At 41.5% G+C, this 19,497-nt stretch overlaps 1 protein-coding gene and 1 long non-coding RNA gene across 5 annotated transcripts in view; one reads left to right on the plus strand and one right to left on the minus strand.

Moving 5' to 3' along the window:
• Positions 1-9,723, minus strand: part of LOC144377855 (uncharacterized) — a 31,463-nt gene extending 21,740 nt beyond the window's left edge. Inside the window, exons 1-2 of one of the 2 annotated variants that reach the window (XR_013439058.1) lie at positions 9,558-9,723; positions 7,454-7,584 (exon numbers count right to left, since the gene is read on the minus strand). This is a non-coding gene — a long non-coding RNA (uncharacterized LOC144377855). Of the gene's footprint in view, positions 1-7,453; positions 7,585-9,537 lie in introns of both variants that reach the window. The other variant, XR_013439057.1, reaches the window with a different exon arrangement.
• A 95-nt stretch (positions 9,724-9,818) lies between these two features.
• The window catches only part of Stxbp6 (syntaxin binding protein 6), a 239,635-nt gene continuing 229,956 nt past the window's right edge, over positions 9,819-19,497 (plus strand). Inside the window, exon 1 of one of the 3 annotated variants that reach the window (XM_078050276.1) lies at positions 9,819-10,030. The gene's annotated coding sequence lies outside the window, so the exon portion shown is untranslated. Of the gene's footprint in view, positions 10,031-10,599; positions 10,788-19,497 lie in introns of those variants that run through there. The other 2 variants (XM_005322649.5, XM_040274317.2) reach the window with 2 other exon arrangements.

The following is a 19,497-nucleotide window of genomic DNA, read 5'->3' on the forward strand; positions in this document are numbered from 1 at the left end:
GAGGCCTCGTGTGATCTGGCCCCTCAGCCTTCACCATTCTCTTCTCCTTTTGCTTCAACCATGCTGGTCCTTCCTCATCTGTGATGGCCTCAACTGCTTTTTGTCTTTGTACTTCTTTTCCTTTGCTTCCATCTGAAACACTTTTCCCAGTCTTCCCTTGGCTAACTGGCTTCTCCTTCACTTCCTCTGAAAGGATTCTTTGACACACCCCCCCACACACACACACACCAATCCACTTAGTTCCCCTATTATGTATCAACGCCCTTATCTCATAGCATGAATCACAGTTTATAACTGTATATTCACTTGTTTAATATCTTTCTCCCTCATCAAACTGTGAGGTTCATATGTAAAGAATCACATTCATCTTTTTTCACTCTGCATCCCCAGTCCCTAACATAGTATCTTGCATACAGTAAGTGTTTAATATTGAATACACGATTAGTTGCAATAATACTTTCATATGATTTTATGTTCTGATTTTTATTGATTTAGCTGGTCTCATAAATACTCTCATTAGGTATCCCATTTGTTGTTCCTAAAAGATACATAATATTCCACCAAGTAAATAAAACAAAATGCACTTAAGTATATCTCCATGTCCTGAAAAGTGTTACCCATTTTTACTATTATAATCAATGCTACTATAGTAGAGCTGTTTCCTTGAAAGAAATGTACAAAAGTAGAAATCACAGGATCATAGCTTTTCGATATTTTTCCTGATAGGACCATCAATTTTTCTTTGAAAGTATTAGAATGACTAATCTTTTAATCATACTTGTTTGTTTTATTTTTATGAATGTATTTATTCCTGAGACACAGTCTTGCTATGTTGCCCAGGTTGTCCTTGAACTCTAGGGCTCAAGTGATCCTCCTGCCTCAGTTTCCTGAGTCCTGGGACCACAGATGCCTGTCCCTTTACCTGGCTTGGCCATATCTTTTAAATGTTTATTACAAAAAAAAAATGTCCATTGTCTATGAACTCCATGTCCACCTCTCCATGGGGCCATATACTCATTTTACAAGTTGCAACAGCATTGATACTATTGAAAGTCTAATTTCTTATAAATCCTTGGAACAATTCTCATTATATTTTACGTATAGTAAAATTATAGGGACACCAGGATGTCTGTTAGAAAGATATATTTCTTGTGAATATGACATCATAAATCTGACCTAGTTTCAAGGTTGTTAATTGATTCAGCTCTCAACTAAAAATAATAAAATTATTTGTTCTTTTAATGTGTAAATTGCAGCCAGAAACTCATTGCCTTTGTTCAAGGATGCATTGCAAATACTTGAATTATGAATAAGATGTAGTTTTCACAAAGATTTCCTTACAGAGATGCTAGATACTGACAAAGATTTTCAAAAATATCTTTTTCTTGGAAAATAAAATGACTATACTAACTTTCAGGTGGGAATAGACATAGGACCAAAAGTGGTCAAGTGATGGCCTTTTCATAGCCCACAGCATGTTTACCACCAGGGATCAAGGCCCTAGCAAAGAGAACTTTTTAGAAAACCATCTGCCTTGGGCCACCTCTGCTTGATAAGTATTGTAACAGGGGTGATTTGAATCTGTTCCAATCTAGGGAGTTTCTGGATAGCTCCAGGAGTTCTATGCCACAGTGTATCAGGCTCTTCTGGGATGGACGTAATATGGTTCCCAGGGTCCTGTATCATCCTGGCTCCAGTCTACTGTAGGGCTGAACTAAGTATTCCAGAAATATTTACTTCATCAATGGAATTTTATCTCCCCGATCTTCCTTCCTTTATTCCAACTTACCTCCCAAATCCTGTAAAAGATTTAAGGACAGGTCCAGCAAGGCCTCAACAGGACAGATAGCCCCAAGTATGTGTACATGTACAAGTATAAGCAAAACACAGAATGATACACGGAAAGGAAAGATTCAGGTAAAAGGAGAGGGAGATGCCTCCGGCTGCCACAGTCAGTGCAGATTTACACAGACTGCAAAGAAAGACACAGGGTAGGATTTAGAAATACAGAGATGGGGCTTGGAGATTAGAGTAAGAAAGGGCATCAGGGCAAAGAAAATTGATTGCACTTTTAAAGTGCTTTTTGTTTTTCCCAGGTTTTTCTTGGCTGGGTGTCCTCAGGCAGTACTTCTTAAACTTTCATGTGTAAACGAATTACCTGGAGATCTTGTTAAAGTTCCGGATTCTGATTCACCAGGTCTGCAAGTGTGGGGTGGGCAGGAGAGTCTGTATTTCTAAACATGTTCCCAAGTAATGCTGAAGGGGCTAGTCTGAGAAGTGTGCTTTGAGTAGCACCTCCTAGGGCTTATGTTTCCACGATGAGGCAGGAGCAGTGAGAAGTGACAGGACTGAGCAGGTCCTTCAGGCCTGGAGAGCTTCTGGGGACTAAGCAGCAGGAGCTTGTTGTTATCTTTAGTCTCCTGGGCTGTGGTGTGGTCAGGGACCATAACAAAAAAGAGAAGGAGACCTGTCCATCGCAGGCTGTGGATGGATTGTGTCCTTCTCTCTTCTCTAAAAAAGCAGCTCAGAAATTCTGGGTGAGATAGTAGCTTTGTGTGGTCACTGACTCACTTGTGTCCCGGCAGAATAAGGGATTCTTTGTTAGCTCAAAGCCTAGCAGCTTTTCTGGATCTTGGTGGAGACAGAGTCATTTTAAAACCAAAAATAGGTCTTTCAAAAATATTACTGAAATAAAAGGAAGCAATGATTAAGATGTTTCAGTCTTCCAAACTTTGAACTTAACAACAAGATACATCCATGTTAAGATGGAGGCTCTGCTGCTGCAGAGGGTGGTTTCAACAACTTAGATGCTATAGTGCTTTTAATTCAAGTAATTCAAGAAATGAGGGGAAGTGAGTTGTATTTCACTCTTTTGGACCAAAATTCATAACTAGTCTCTGTAAAAGACTAATATTTGGTATAGAAAGAATTTTTTAATCTTAATTGAGTCATAAACACAAAGGCTGAAATCTCTAAACTGTTAATTTACATTATCTTTGCAACCCTAGTAACAGATGGAAACACAAGGACATCTGGACAGGAGGAGCTGGACATTTTTTAAAAAGCACTTTTTATGTATAGAAAGTTGTTTTTGTAAAAACAGTGATGCTATTTTGCATCTGTGGAGATAAAATATGATTGCCTATGGCAGAGGCAGTGCTTCTAAGCAACAGCTTGGGTTGGAAGTTCAAAACACTCTTGGTTTTCTGATCTCGTATTTCTTGGGGTGCCCTAGATTGGTGGGCATGGGCTGAAAATAGCAATATTTATTCAGTGTTTTCTGTGGGCCAGATATTGTGCTAAGTATATTATGTATGTTTTCCCTTTTTTAAGAAAATATTCTTATTTGTTTTAATTAGTTATACATGACAGTAGAATGCATTTATGCACTTTGATATATCATACATAGATGGGATATAATTTCTCATTTTTCTGAGTGTACATGTTGTAGAATCCCATTAGTCATGCAGTCACATATATACATAAAGTAATAATGTCTGTTTTGTTCTACTATCCTTCTTATCTACTCCCCTCCATTTCCCTCTAACTAATCTAAGGAAACTCTATTCTTCTCTAGTGCCCAGTCCCCCTTATTGAGAATTAGCATCTGCATATTAGAGAAAACATTTAGCCTTTGGTTTTTTGGGATTGGCTTATTTCGCTTAGCATGATATACTATAAATAGATAGTAATATGCACATTTAGAGATAACAAATCTAATGGTTAGATAAGTTGTGGATTTTGCCCAAGATTCTAAAGTTGAAACAGAGTTTCAGACCAAATCTGTCTAATATAAAATCCATGTTCTTTTTCCCATGGTGCACTGCTTCTTCATACTGGATTGTTTGATGTCTCTTGCTGAGGACAGTGTGTCTCTTTATGGTAGCAGTTCTTATTAGTGTTGAGTTGCATTGGAAAATCTGTGAAGTCAGTGATAAGTTAAACCTAAAGACCCTTAAGATCCCTTTCAACTTTTACATATACCCTTTCAATGCAGCACACTTGGACATGCTGTTTTCTCTGCCTAAAGTTCTTTCTTGACTTTCTTTGCCTATACAACGACTTCAGATTTATTCTGCAGACTTTAGCTTAATCATTATTTCTTCAAAAAGAGTCTTTCTTCCTTTGACCACTATTTTTACTCTGAACTTTTAATAGCACAATGTACCTTTTGAGTGTAAAACTCATTGCAGATATCTCTAAAATGAACTTTGTATCCTGACCTTGATGACTCACCCCCCAAAAAACAGGTTCTGTCATTTTTTTGTTGGGCTCCTGCCTCTGTGCTAGACATTGGGTGGGGAGGACAGAAGACTCCTAAGACTTTTCCCAAGGGACTCACCATCTACTTGGAAAGATGTGACTAACAATTTTAAAAATATTATAGCATAACCAAGTTCGGGATGTAATCAAGTCTTTTTTGCAAGACAAAAATTGTTTTGGTTTTATTTTTTCCTCAAGAAACCATCTCCTTCCTAGTCTTTGTCTTATCAGTATGTTGATATATGAAACCTGAAGCAGCGCAGGGGATAAAGTAATATAAATAGAGAAAGTAGGAAGAAGTTGGAGGTCAGCAGAAGACTGTCAAAGGTGAAAGGGAAGAAACAAAATCTGAAATCTGCCATGGCTTTCAGAAATATTCCATTTTCAAGTGTATGGTAGTGGGCTGAGGTAATCAGATTTGATGTCAATAGTCAACACTTATGCTGGATGTTTTTTTTTTTTACTCCTTGAGAATTGAGAATTGAGCTCAGGGGTGCTCAATCACTGAGCTACTCCCCAGCCCTTTAAAAAAATTTTTTTTCAATTTTTTTTTAGTTGTTGATGGATCTTTAATTTATTTATATGCAATGCTGAGAATTAAACCCAGTGTCTTGCACATTCTGAGTAGCTGGGATTAGAGACATGAGCCGCAGTGCCTGGCTATGCTGACTCTCAAAAGCATAGAAGAGAAAGAAACTGTATATTTAGTAAATTAGCGTCAGGCTATTTTATGACTATTGAGTCATAAAAGAGGGTGGGCTCCAGTTATAAACTAGCTAGCATCCTTAAAGTTTTGATGAAACCACAGACCAAGGCTAACTGTGTGGGGAACAGAATAGGAACTCAAGCACAAGCTCTAGGAGCCCATCTGAATTCTGCAGATCTCCCAGACCTCACCATATCAATGTCACCAAAAGTGACAGATTTCATTCCCAACTTACAGATGACACATACATTCAACAGCTATCACTAGCCTGGGGACGCTTGCTGCTACTGCCAAGGGAGCTATTGGGGAAAGCTAAAGCTTTAAAAGAATCCATAGTTTTGAAGAAGGAGGATGGGAAGAAATTATTAAGAGTAGAATGATAAGGAACCCAATTTCTTCCCTTCCTCAATACATTCTTTCTGCCTCTTAATTCCAGAGTTCTTTCTTGTTACATTTTTTGTTTCTCTTTCTGTTTCTTTCTCCATGTGCGCTGCCGGGCATCAATACCAGGGCCTCATGCATGTTAGCCAATCACTCTACCACTAAGCTCTAACCCTAACCCCAAATTCCTTTAAGGATCACAAAATACTCTTATATTGTACATATCTTTGGAAAGGTTGATAACCTTCCATATATGATTAATTTAACTGAGTTACTTTACTCAGTTCTCACTTGAATTATACTAAAAGAATGTTGATTCTTAGAAATAGGAAGTAACAGGCAAGCTGAGATAGAAAAATTAAGGCCAGAATGAAGAGGACAAATACATGGAAAAGGGTTTCAGGAGAATCCTGGGGAAGTAAGGTACAAAAAGAATAGAAAGAGGCTGACAATATTTGTACCCACTTCAAGACCAATCAAGGCTGGTGCTGTTCTCCTCATGAGAGAGAGAGAGAAATTTCTTCCTTTTTGCTCTGCATGGAATCAGCCCAGCAACCAAGACCTGATCAGGTCTCATTATAAAACCTCAGGATTCAAATAGATTGCTCAGCACTACCTTAGTGACATGGCTTTTGTAGGAAAATGAATGTTATTCCAAGGAATAAGGATTCTTCTGGTTCTAAAAACAAAGACTACTTTGGAGGAATGTAATGAAGGTTGAAACATGAAATTCTAAATATTCAAGATACTGTGAACAACAAAAATGACAGTTTGATATGGTTTAACCTAAAAGTTGATAAGTGGATGGATTCCTGATTTTCCTTATCTGAAGTCACATCATAAGAATTAAAAAGTTGAAAAGCTACTAACTATGCTGGGTAGTAGTTTAAAAATAATATATAGACTTTGCTAGTCTTGAAGACATACTGTGATTGATGATGTTATATCAAGTGATGCTGTTAAAAATAGTTATGTTATAATGCCCAGTTCCCTGGTTCAAGCTCTCTGTGTCCATCTCAATTTATTCCATTTGCTATTTCAACAGCATGTCTGTCCATAGCCCTGGGCAACGTGAGATATCTAAATTCACAGGTGTTTTAGGGTGAGGTTCAGAGTGGGCATCAGGGAGTTCAGGGTGACTCTAGATGGACTCAATTTTTTCTTGCATCACTAAATGCTAACAGGAGGGTTTGCCATATGGTCCCAAGTCCTTACAGCCATGAGATGACTAGCGCCACAGGGAAGATCACTTTTATATTTTCCTTTTCTTTTTCACAATACAAGGACATTTTGAAAGTCTCTAACTTGGCATCTAGATGAACTAGAAGGTTTTTTTTTAAATCTATTCTATCATTTCATGATTGCACTTTAAAAATAAAAAGAACAACTATGCTTGCAGTGACATGCATATGGTATTTCTATAATTGTATGTAAGAAACAGGCAACAATAGTAAGTAGTTCTTGGGGAGGGAAATTGTTTTTCTTCTGGACTGAGCTGGTTTTTGTACTGTATTTCCTTTATACCATGTATTATTTTATTAATAATAATTAAAAATAAAAATTAAAAATAAAAAAAATTAAATTAACAATTAAATTAAAACTTAAAATTTAAGCAGAGAGGGCTGGTGGTGTAGCTCAGTCGTAGAACATGTACTTAACATGCATGAGGCCACGGTTTTATCCCCAGCACCCAAACTAAACAAACACATAAAATGTAAGAAAAGTATTTTACTTGTAAAAGCACAGAACCCCTCCCTATATAAATGTTTACATCCTGTTCTTGTTCTTTTTGATGACCTTACCATTATTGTGATTTTTAAAAATAATAATTCTTAGGAACTGTGGGAGGTGGAACAGAGACAAAGAAGATTTTGATGATGGAAATTGCTATTTATTTTGCAAATATTTGTAACTACCTGTTATGTGATAGGTTCTGGGCTAGGTACTTCCTCCTTTCCATAACTTCTGGAAGGATTCTTGTGTAAACACCCAAGCATTCTTTTTTTTTTTTTTCCTTTGAGAGTTTGGCATGCTTAAAATGCTTCCCAGAGATAAGTGCCAGTCTGGTCTGTTCCCCATGAATGCAGCAACTGATGTGCTCACCTGCAGGGAAAAATCACTCACAGCACAGCAATGAGGTAGGTCCCAGGTGTCTGGATGAGGCAGACACTACAGTGCTGGCCTGCATTTGAATTAGAAGGCACTTTGTATGGAGGGGGTGATCTTGATGAGACCTTCAATATTGAGAAAGAAAAGATAAAAAAAGAAGACGGTGAGGAAAAAAGAGGTGACTGGCAATGGGAACTAGTATATTATAGGAATGCCGTAAATGACAAAATTGTTCAATTATCCAAAAGCTAATTCCAAAGTATTATAAACAGCATCCCAACACAGTAAAATATCTTGTTGAATCAATGAAGCTTGCTTACTTAAAGACAACTTTTGTAAAACAGTAGGAATTTCTCATTTCAATTCAGATTTTATATAGATAATATGTAGATTAAAAACAGTAACTTCTGTTTGCTTAACTCTCAACATTCTAAAACCCTTAGACACACACTGTTTCTCTAAATCCTCACATGAACACTGTGAGAATTGTTTTCCATTTCGCAAGGAAGGAAAGCACAGCTTAGAGGTGGAGTCACTCATCCACCTCTAAACATGAGAAGGAAATGGCTGAGGTTAGACCAGGATCTGGAAGATCTTCCTGGTTGTTACATTTTTTTTCTCTCTCTTTCTGTTTCTTTCTCAGTGTGTGTGTGTTGCTGGGCATCAATACCAGGGCCTCATGCATGTTAAGCAATCATTCTACCACTAATCTATATCCCTAGCCCCAAATTTCTTTAAGATCACTTATTCACTTTAAGATCAACTAAGCTAGACGCTGCATGTGTCCTTCAGAGACTGGCGAAGCCTTCATGACTTTATCAGGGAAATCCTCTGATTTTCATGAAACAGTGAAGATACCTTAGGTATCCCCATTTCTCCCATTCTTCTCCTCCAAACCATCTTCCTAGCTCTACTGTTGGGCCCATCTAACCAGAGTTCAGTTTGTATTATGCCACTTTCTTCTCCTACTCTCTTCTCCACAGAGCCTACAAATAAATTGTAGGCTGCACACACTGGCAATAGGGCCCTATGCCTGAGACCCCCTCCATTTCTGCAGCCCTCTTTCCTATTTTGGTATTCTAATTCTTGTTCCTTTCACTCAAACCAAGTAGGGCCAGTCTAGGGTGAAGTAGGATCCACAATTTGAAGGTTTGCCGAAGAACTCAGTATTGAAGGTTAATATTTTAATGATATGAATTAGAAGGCACTTTGTATGTAGGGGGTGATTTTTTAGAATTAAACAATTCTAAGCTAGTAAAAAAAGGAATGATGAAAAATATTTCATGAAAAAAATTCAAATAAAGACAGGATTAGTGTTCTTCAGACTCCAAAAATGCCTCCGACGGGCTTTGTTACTTATCTTGCAGTGACTTTCCACACAGGTACTTTTATCGATGATGCTTCCTTAAACTTAGTACTCACAACCACTTTGTACATTACCTACCTCTCCTTGAATGCTCCAGCATTTATCAGTAGCTCTCTGTCAGGAAAATCCTATTTCCCCTAGTACTTTGAAAGCAGTCTGAATCATCTTGGATCTTTTCCAGAACCTTCCCAACCACAGTGGGCACTCAGTACCTCTTCTGTACAAGAATGCAGAATTCATTGGCTCAAACTGGCTGAGCAGGGAAGGGACACAGCTATGATTGGTTTAGTTTTTGAAAACAAAATTGTATTTGTTATCTAGATTTAATAACAAGAATATTTTACATGAAGAAAACTGACATCTCTGCCATTTCTTAAAAAATCAGGAAATCCAGCAAAATTTAGTCTGAATTCTTGCACGACAGCAATGGACATCTAGAGCAGAACAGTGGCCTTGCCCTTAATGATCTCTCAGTTCGCCTCTTCCCACTCACTTCACTAATTTATATTGACTGCTAATCAGGTCCCCTTAGCTCTCTGAGTTTGCCACCCTAGGCATGGAGACTGGATAAAAACCTAGGAGAGGGGCCACTCCTTCTTTCCCGGAGAATAAATGTTTTCTGGTTGTTCTTTCGAATATAGTCTTCCAGAGAGGCTCACAGAAGCAATCCATCTTTCTAGCCCACAAACTTCCTACAACCCATGAAACTCACATTGCCTTGTACACACTGACCAGTTCGTTCCAGGTCCTCTGCTCCGAGCCCGCGCTCTTGATCCTCCCTTCCACCCCCTTCCCCCTGTGCTCTGTAGCCTGGGGCGAGTTCCTGGGCCCCTGCCGCTGCACTTTGCCCCGGGCTAGGGCGCTCGGGCTCGCCCACGGCGGCACTGGGCATGCTCAGAGGCGACCGCGGGGGCAGGTTTGCTTTGCAGGCGCTCGCATTCGGCGGCGGGCGGGCGCGCGGCTGCAGCTAGAGCTTCAGAGCCCGGAGTTGGAGTTGCCGGGAGTTTCCCCCGCACCCCTCCCTCTTCGCGCGCGGCAGCAGGAGCCCGCGCTGGAGCCGCGAGCAGCGGCGAGCCAGCGCCAGGGCCGGCCGAGCCTTGTCCGGAGCCCGGAGCCCTGCGCGGGGCAGCCCCCGGGGAGGAGTCTAGCCAGCTGAGACGCGTGCCGCGCTCTGGCACCGGCCAGGTCACTAAACAGGCTGCACGGTAGGGAGAGGTGGAGGCCCGGCTCGGGGGATGCGGTTGCAGCTGCAGCTACTGTTGGGAAGCCTGGCGCTCTGTCGGTTGCGGGCGGCCAAGGCAGGGGCTTGGCTACGGGCGGGAGGACTAGGCAGGCACCAGAGAGATGCTTTCAAGTTGGCAGGCATCGGGAGAGGGGCTTTGTGAGCGTGGAAGGGGATTCGATTCCTAATTCTCTCCCAACCTGGGACTCAGGGTGTGGGCAAGATTGGGCAAATCCCAGAGTGGAGCAGTTCCCTCTGAGAAAGTTGAAGATAGAGCTTTTCTTTACTTACTATCCCCAAGGTAGTGTGATCCCCCAGCGTGCCGCCTGGAGGATCCCAGTGTGGGGAACTCGGTGGGTCGCTGAGCCCTTCGGGTGAGTCCTCCTACCCCAGGCTAAAATCAGAGACTATCACCCCGATCTTTGTGAACGGTGGCGTCTTCTAGGAAAATCATTGCTGCCCAAACTGAGGCGGGCTGCTCTGGCAGGCACAGCTCTCTGCCCCCAGGACGTTTAGTACCAGGTGATGTCCCATCCCCAACCTCAAACCTAGTCAAGGGCGCAGGGTTCGGAATTCGCTCTTGCGGCGCGCGCCGGAATCTAGCCTCACACACATGGCGGGGCAGCGAGGCTGGAGTAGGTGGATGGCCCGAATTTTCCTCCTGCCTTTTTCCTTGGGTTTATAACACCCCACCGCCCCACCCTGTTCATCATCGCAGAGGACAGGACCTAGAAGGCCAGGTAGAGAATTTAGTAAGACATACTGTTCCTTTGGAGAGGGTGTGGGGTGTATCTGCCTTTGATTCTGGCCCAGGACTTCATAACGAACCCCTTCCCGTTTCTATTCTTCCTCCGGGACTGGGTGTGGAAAAAAAGCGCCAGTGGGTCCACAGAAGGTCTCACTCAACCCATCTTCTCTTAAGGTCCAGTTCTAGGCGACCCCAGGACTCTAGAACTGGGATTGTGTGGATTGCAAGGGTGTGGAAGATGCCCATAATTTCTCCTGGCTCCACTTTTTTCACTTCTTGTTTTTGAGTTTTTGGGGTTTTGCCTGCGCACGAGTCAGAGCTGCGCTGTCATAACCCTGGTGGTGAAGGGGGGGGGGCGGTGGGGGAGCTTCAGCCCAGGCTGTGAGCCGCTGTTGCTTCGGAGGCTGCTAGTGGGAATACGTCCAGAAATGATTATGCAGGCTAGAAATATGCCTCTTTTTTTTCTTCTTTTTTGGCTGAACACCTTGGCTGTTGGGTTTGTGTGTTAAGTTCTTAAAGGGGCACCCACACACTGCTCAAGTGCCATGTTTTAGAGCCCCCCTATTTCTGCTAAATGATTTTCTCTTTTGCCTTTTCCTTGGGGTTAGTCCACTTTGGGGTGAATTTCCAGATGTGGAAATCACATAGGGCGGTTACACTAAACAAATTCTAGGGTGAGATAGACCTGAGGTCAAGTTGCAGCTTTACAGCCGATGACAGGTCTGGTGGACAAATATTACCCACTCTGAACTTGAGTTTTCTCTTCTGTGGAACGGGGATAATCACAGCATTATCCCTCTCCATTGCAGGGTTGTTGTGAGACTTGGATAAGATAATGAAAATGAAAAGTGCTAAGAAAACTTCAAAGCTCCATTCATGCCAGATATTGTCTCTGAGCTGTTTACTCAGTTTTTAAAAATTAATTAATCCTTAATTATAACAAAACACCTGAGTCTTCTCCCCTCTACCACTCTTTACCAAGGGACTTAGTTGGCCATGTCTTTGGAAGTAGCTATTTATCCTCACCTTTCCTCAAATCCACCTCTCTTTTGATTTTAAAGATTGAAACTTCAGTCCTCATATTTCTATGAGGGAGGCAGCATGGTATAGATTAGATTAGGAGACCACCTGGAATGCCTTATCAATGTTCATGGTCCTGAGACCCAGAATTGTCATGTCAGCAAGGCCTTGCTTTGAAATTCAAGGTTGCTGAAGAAGACCACAGGCCCTGGGGTGGAGCTCTGACTTGGCTTTTCACAGTGGCCTGGAACTAAGTATTCAACCCCTCCTTGGTAAAATCAGTCTGTGAGATTAAAAGCCAATGCCAGTTTGAGGCAAGGAGGCGAAAAATTGTCCCTGGGTTAATAAGGGTTTAATCAGATTCCTGAGACACCCCAGATGTGCATCTTCCCTGATCCTAGATGAGCATCGGAATATCCAGGATGGCTTGTTAGATTACAGATTATTGTGCTATGTACACCCCCACCTCCCGAGTCTCTGATTCTCTAGGTTTGGGAGGAAGGTCCGACAGTTTGCATTTCTAACAAGTTTCAGATGACGCTGATGCTGCCAGTGCAGACACCATGCCTATAGAATCACTTAGAGGGATGAGGATGGTTCTGAAATTCATTATTTTAGTACTTATAGAGACATGTTTTCTTCTAGGTGTTTTAGGAAGTTGCTTTAAGAATGTTTTATTCTAATTACCCAAATACCCATTGTCCAGTTTTGATGATTCTGATTGATCTTCAAATAAAATGATTTTCACAAAAAAGCTAAGAATACACCTTCTTTTCATACTATAAAATACATAGTCTCTGGTTTCTTGATCACTTTGGGTCAGACCGAATTGGTGACCCTTATATTGATAAATCCAACGGTTACTCCCTTTTCTTTGAGACTCTCAGATTTGTGGAGAGGAGGTTGCATACAGTTCTGACAGTTTGAACCTATGGTTGAAGGCCAGGTAAATTCACTTAAGAGCAAATTTAGACAGAATTCTTAGTGGTATCTTTCCTGAATGACGGCCTTCTGGGGAGTGTGAAGTGCACCTTATTGGTTGCCCTATAGTGGCCCAAACTGGCAGAGGCCTTCCATGCCTTCTGAAGGATGGTAGCATTGATTGACAGTAACCGAGGCCCTCCTTCTCTCCAAGGAGGAGGAATGCAGGCATTCTGGGGCAGCTGTGCAGTAACAGCAGTATGCCCTGGGCAAATTAGCTATTCTTAAGCACGGTTTGGATTTGACCCAGTCAAAAGTACATCTTCTTGTCCCCCAAACCATGCAAGGTTGCCATGACTTGCTATGACCTAGATTGTGGCCTTGAGTTTTAACTGCTTTGCTTCAGAGAGGCTTTGGGAGCCTGCTTGAGTCAGGATCATTCCTGAGATAACATCCTAAGAAAGAAATGAGGTTTATGTCATGTGGCACCCAAATGGACTAGGTGAATGGGGAAGTCAGTCAGCACTTTAATATGCTTTATCTCAACTTTCCATTTGTGTTTTGTTTTAGTGTTGGAATGATTAGCACTAGAGAAACCTATCAGTAAATCAAAAATCTATTCAAAAATTCAAGTGTACCACTTAGTGTTTTAGTAGATAAAACTGCAAAGCCCAAACATGCCTTCCTGACAGTAATCAGCACTGAGTGAAGGGACAGCCTTTGGGTCATAGTTCTTCAGATCTGGTAGCTCATTTAAATAGTTTCTCCCACTTAACCTAAGCAGGGAACATTTCTGTTTTAAAATTCCTTTCCATAACTTGATGTTTATGTTTTGGGTGTTACCCCTAGTTTTTGCTGCTGGGATTTTTCCTATCGTGAGAGTAGCCTTTCTCCATATCACTTTTGTTTACTTTTCTTAGCAGTGGTCCCCTGGTATCTTTGCTCCCTGTAATAAGTCTGTTGTGGGGCAGTCATTACGATATTTTATTTCTCTTTGGTCACTAGGACTATTGTTACTGGCTCACAGATAGTCAAGGCCCATTCCTGGTATTATTCTCAACCTTCCTAGAGGCTGCTTTTAAACAAAAACTCTGGGTATGCTATACTAGTTTGATTCTAAGATACACCCCACCTCCCACCCATTTCAGTATTTTCCAATTTCAGAAATCCAAATGGGTCTTAAACATTATGATCACATTTAATGTACATTTTTTTCCCCCTGTAACCTAGGGTGTTAAGAGTCCCTTCCAACTGATGGCATCTCAAAGCAAATTTATTTCCTTACCCCAGTAGAAAATATGGTTTTCTACTCAGTGCTGCCCAGCTGATAGAATTGAACAGCAATTGAATTAGCTCAGCAGTTCCAAGAGTATGTTGGAAGAATGCTGTTGGGATGTGTGCTAATAGGTGTGCTCTTGTAAAGGGCAAATCAATTTGAGAAGCACTGCCTATTATTTTTTCCTCTTACAGAGATTCTCAACATGTGCTTCATCATATCAAAGACTGAGAAGTACCACACTTAACAGTATCAACAACAAAAATTGGTTGTATTTATTTAAGTCCGTGTTTCCCAGAACACAGAACATTTTTGAGGTTATGTGTAGCTTGGAACTTCATCATTGAATTAGCACATTCCAACAATTCTAATATGTTAATAACCAGCTATGGGTGAGGTAGCTTCACTTAGTACATCCTCCAAATATAGGAACATTTTATAGATAGTAGTTGATTAATGATCTCTATAGAATTTTTTTTTTTTTAAAGTGTAGAGAAAAACAAACTGTCGTGGCTAAGAAAGTCTCCGTGAAGGAACTGGACTCTGATAACATAAATGACGGGGTCTCATTTTTCTAGAGAGAAGGAACATTTTAGGTTGGTGATTTCATGGGGCAGGAGTGTGCATACTTGTAGTTTTGATTGCATGTGAATAATTTCCAGAGCATACAAGACAAAGTATTGTGCCTAGCACACTGTCTTAGTGACTCTGTGGTGGTGGTCAGATTTCTTATTGTTAAGTTCTTTCTGAATTCTCTGCAGTAGCAGAGGAGTGCTAGTGATGACAGGACAGCCATTTGTGGATAAGCAGGGGTGGAGCCACAACACTTGGATGACAGTAGCGGATGCCTGGTTCTGAAAGGGAGAGTGCCAGTTTTCCTGGCCCTTTGGATGACAGGGTTCTGGTAAAGAGGGATTCCTTACAAGGAAGGCTCAGTTGAAGAATATTGTATGATGAGGGAAGAGCTTTCCAAGATGAGGGCTCTTGACTGGGGTTTCAAAAAAGAGCAAAAAGAAAGAACTCTTACGACTCAGCAATAAAAAGGCAAATAACCCGATTTTAAAGTAGGCAAAGGATTTGCATAGATATTTCTTTGAAGAAGATGTGAAAATATGCTCAGCACCATTAGTCATCAGGGAAATGCAAATCAAAACTACAATGAGATACCATATAATATCCACCAGGAGGGTTATGAGCTTAAAAGACCCAGGAGCAACAAGGCATATGATGGCACACGGAGGCTCAGGATGGTGTCCTGGCTACTTTTTGAGAATGAGGAAAGAGGTAGCAAGTTTGAGGCCTGCCTGGGCAACTTAGCTAGACCCTGTCTCAAAATAAAAAGTTCTGGGGATGTAGCTCAGTGGTAGAGTATGTGCCTATCATGGGTGAGGCTCCTCAGATCTATCCCTAGTACTGAGGGGAAAAAGATATAGGAAAAATTGGAACCCCCATATAGTATGTTGATGTTGTGAATGTAAAATGTGTAGCCACTTTAGAAAACAGTTTGGCAGCTCCTCAAAATGTTAAAGCATTTGCCTCACAAACACCAATTCCACTCCTAGGTGTATACTCAAGAGAACTGAAGACATGTTCATATTGAACACTTGTAAATGAATACTCACAGGAGCATTGGTCATATTAGGCCAAAGATGGAAACAACCCAAATGTTCTTCAACCAATGAATAAAAAAAAAAAATGTGGTATATCCATACAATGGAAAACCAATTAGCCATAAAAAGAAATGAAGTTTGGATTGATGCTATAACATGCTTTCATGTAACATGTGAAAGCAGCCAGGCACAAAGGGCCACATGTTGTATGATTCCATTATGAAATGTCCGGAATAGGAGATCCATAGGGTTGTCTGCCAGGAGTTGAGGAGAAGGAGAAATATAAAGTGACCATTGATGGGGATGGGATTTCATTTTGGGTGATGAAAATGTTCTAGAATTAGATGGTCATGATTGCACTATTTTGTGAATATGCTAAAAACTATTGAGTTGCACACTTTAAAAAAGATGAGAAGTCCATGGACAGGGTGTCAGTTTGGGGTTGGTTTCTGCTCCCTGGGAGGGGGTTACCTGGCTGACTTCTTTCTTCTTGTTTGTCTTTGGGAGCTCCAGGGTTATCCTGTTAGACTCTAATCCAAGTCTTTTCTCTGAATTAAAAGGGTTTTATTCCTGTTTGCTTCTGAGTCATTGGGATAGTTTTCATGGCAAATGCCTTGTGATCTCCAGATTCATGTGTTTCTGGATTTCCCTCCGGAAACTAATTCCATATTTAGGCTTCCTTGTTATGAGCCACCAGAGGGCATGCTGACTGGGCAGTTTCCGCTTAGTTTCTCTCTTAAGATTTGACTGTGGTAGACAGTTTAGTGTCATTTACTAATTTGTTTATGGAACTCTGTCAAGATTACCCTCCTCCTGGTTTTTTAAATCTTGGACTGCATTCACACAGGGTGCACAGGGTCCTTGGCACTATATGAGCATCATTGTACTGGGGGTAAGAGTCAGGATGCTGAATGAGGCTCAGCACTGGTGGAGCTGAGGTAGTGGCCCCCTAGGATGGAGGCCTTTTCTTCTTGTTTTCCCCAGCCCATTATAGAAAGCATGGAGAGTCTTGTTAGAATATGGATTCCCTTTCAGTAGGCTGGGATGGGTGCTGAGTGTCTGCAGTTCCAACAAGCTCCCATCAACGCTGATACTGCCATCCCTTGGATCAAGCTTTTGAGTGGAGGCTAATCCAGCATAGAGAAGAAGGCTTTGTAGTGGGACAGAGCTGAGTAGGCTTCACAATTAATTTGCTTTGGTTTTCTTTCTTTCTTTTATCTATCTATGTATCTACCTACCTACCTATCTACCTACCTATGTATCTATCTATCTATTTTACCAGGGATTGAACCCAGGGGTGCTTAACTGCATCCCCAGCCCTTTTTATTTTTTATTTTGAGGCAGGGTCTCACTACTAAGACGCTTAGAGCCACTAAATTGCTGAGGCTGGCCTTGAACCTGTGATTCTCCTGCTTCAGCCTTCCAGGTTGTGGGATTGTAAGCATGTGCCACCATGCCTGGTGAATTAATTTGCTGTGGGATCTTAGCAAGTTAATATCTGGGCCACAGTTTTCTTTTTTGGAGGATTAGAAGAAGCTTGAGTTTATAGACATATTCCTAGCATGATATGCCTGGAATGGTCATGCTATCTGCCTTTTCCTTGCCACAAGGGCCCAGAATTTCATAGTGAGAGCTAAGGAAGACTGCCAAGGGCTTTTAGTTTGTGTGGATGGTGTTGGTATGGGGAGAAGTACAGAAGAGGGGATATGAATACTAGCCCTTAGGTAAAAATTAATTTGCTTATTGGTCCTCGAAATACCAGGGCTTGATGATTGGTGAAGTCTTGGTGCTAGTCTCAGCTGAGTCAGCATCGTTTTTAGCCAAGGTGTTTGTTGTGTCTCTGGTCTGCTTTCATGGAGTGGTTTCTTTGGACCAGAGGCCACCCGTGAGTGGCTCAGTTGGTGCCACAGCTGCTGATGTGGTGGTGTCTGCTTATCCTTGGCTGTGTGGTCCACACTCACTGACATTTATCTCTGACCAGGATGAGAGGAAATAAAGGGTGCTAAAATGCAAACCATTGAGTTTCATTCGCAGCTCCAGTGAAAGTTGCTGGAATTGAGTTTGCGTATAGTTTATTAAGTTGTTGTCTTCCCAAAGTCTGGAATTTTTTTTAGTTTACCTTCTTCCTTGAATCCATTAACTCTGAGAAAGTTAAATTGAATTAGGTTGATGGGGAGCAATTGAAGAGGAAGACCTGGGAAATAATACTTGGCATTGTGTGTGAGTTTCCTACTTGGAACCTGTGCTACTGGTCCTCAGGAGCCTCAGCTTTCTCTATGGCTATTTGGGACTAGTAATGCTGCCTCCCAGCTGGCCAGCCAGCCTCGTGGGGTTAGCTCCAGAGCATTACTGGCATTAAGAGGATGCACTATGACTCCATAGTACTGGGTAAGATAATTGTGCCCTCATGGGGTTACACAAGGTGAGCTGGTGGCTTGATAACTTTCCGTTTCTCTGTTTTGCCTTGTAATTTGCAGTGGGAGGAGGTAAAAGATTGTGTTTACATTTCAATTAAGTTGACAGATCTTTTCACTTTCTTCTGGGAACCAATATGTATAAATAGTTTTTAAGACTTAAATTAATAAAGCCACAGATGCAGTAAATCCAACTAGTTTCCAATCTTCACAGCCTGAAATTCATTGCTTTCCTAAGGATGTGAGTCTCTGTATCACACTCTTATCCTGCCACCCCATCCCAGTACAGTATTAGGGATTGAGCGTGGGATTTCATGCATGTTAGGCAAGCCCTCTAACACCCATCAAGCTATACTTCCAGCCCTCTTTATTTTATTTTGAAATATGGTCTCACTAAACTGCCCAGGCTGGCCTTGAACTTGCAATCCCCTTTCCTCAGTCTCCCAAGTACCTGGTATGTCCCAGCATGCTCAGCCATTCCAGGGTCTTTCTTGACTCTGTCAAGGATTGGTAGATTTGGTTTAGAAATTTGGTCTTTAATGCCCTGATGACTTGAAGAAAAGGGTTGTTCCCTGTGTTGCCATGGCAGGGCTGAGCATTTAAACTGATATGACATCCGTATCAGATAATTGAAGATACGATATTTGAGGTGAGGCATAATGTACCAGGACTCACGGGAACTTCCAGTCCTCCAGAAGGTGGAGGGGATGATTCCTTTGGAGGTGGGAATTCCTAATTCTGAGTGGATGGTAATGTGTGCTCAGTCTATTAAGTTTCCATAACTGCTAGGGACTGCACTTGGTCAGACCAGTGTATGTTGGTAAGATGCCTTTGTTTTTAGAGTGCTTGGCATTTTTTTTTTGCCTAACAAGCTAAGGTGAAAGCCAGCATTACCTAGTGGTTGTGAAGTTAATGATATTCTTGAAGAATTTAATCTACCCTATCATTACATAGCAATAAGGAAGCTATCCTGCTTCTGTCAAGGGGCCAGGAGTATAAAACTGGGTGTTCCTGAATTAAGTCCTTTAAAAATTAAATCCTTATACAACTATGACAATAACTAAACAAATACTCTACCTTGAGGGTAGACTGGTACTTTTATAAGGAGCTCGAAGCTACTAATGTAGACATTTCTCCCAATTTCACTTACTGAAAAATGAGAAATGAGACTTTAAGATCCTGTTCTGACATTGCTAGCCATGTACTGGTCTAATACTTCATTTTTAAGAAATGAAGCAAGGAATCCTCAACTTAGACCCCCCCGCCTCCGCCTTTTTTTTTTGTAGGGGTTGAATCCAGGGGCACTCAGACACTAGGCTGCACCCCCAGCTCTCCTACCTCCACTTTTGGGTATTTTATTTAGAGACATGGTCTCACTGAGGGCCTTGTTGAGTTGTTGAGGCTAGCTTTGAACTTGTGATCCTCCTGCTTCAGTCTCCTAAGCCACTGGGATTACAGGTG

This window comes from Ictidomys tridecemlineatus, chromosome 5 (assembly GCF_052094955.1).
Source record: "Ictidomys tridecemlineatus isolate mIctTri1 chromosome 5, mIctTri1.hap1, whole genome shotgun sequence".
NCBI classification, from domain to species: domain Eukaryota; kingdom Metazoa; phylum Chordata; class Mammalia; order Rodentia; family Sciuridae; genus Ictidomys; species Ictidomys tridecemlineatus.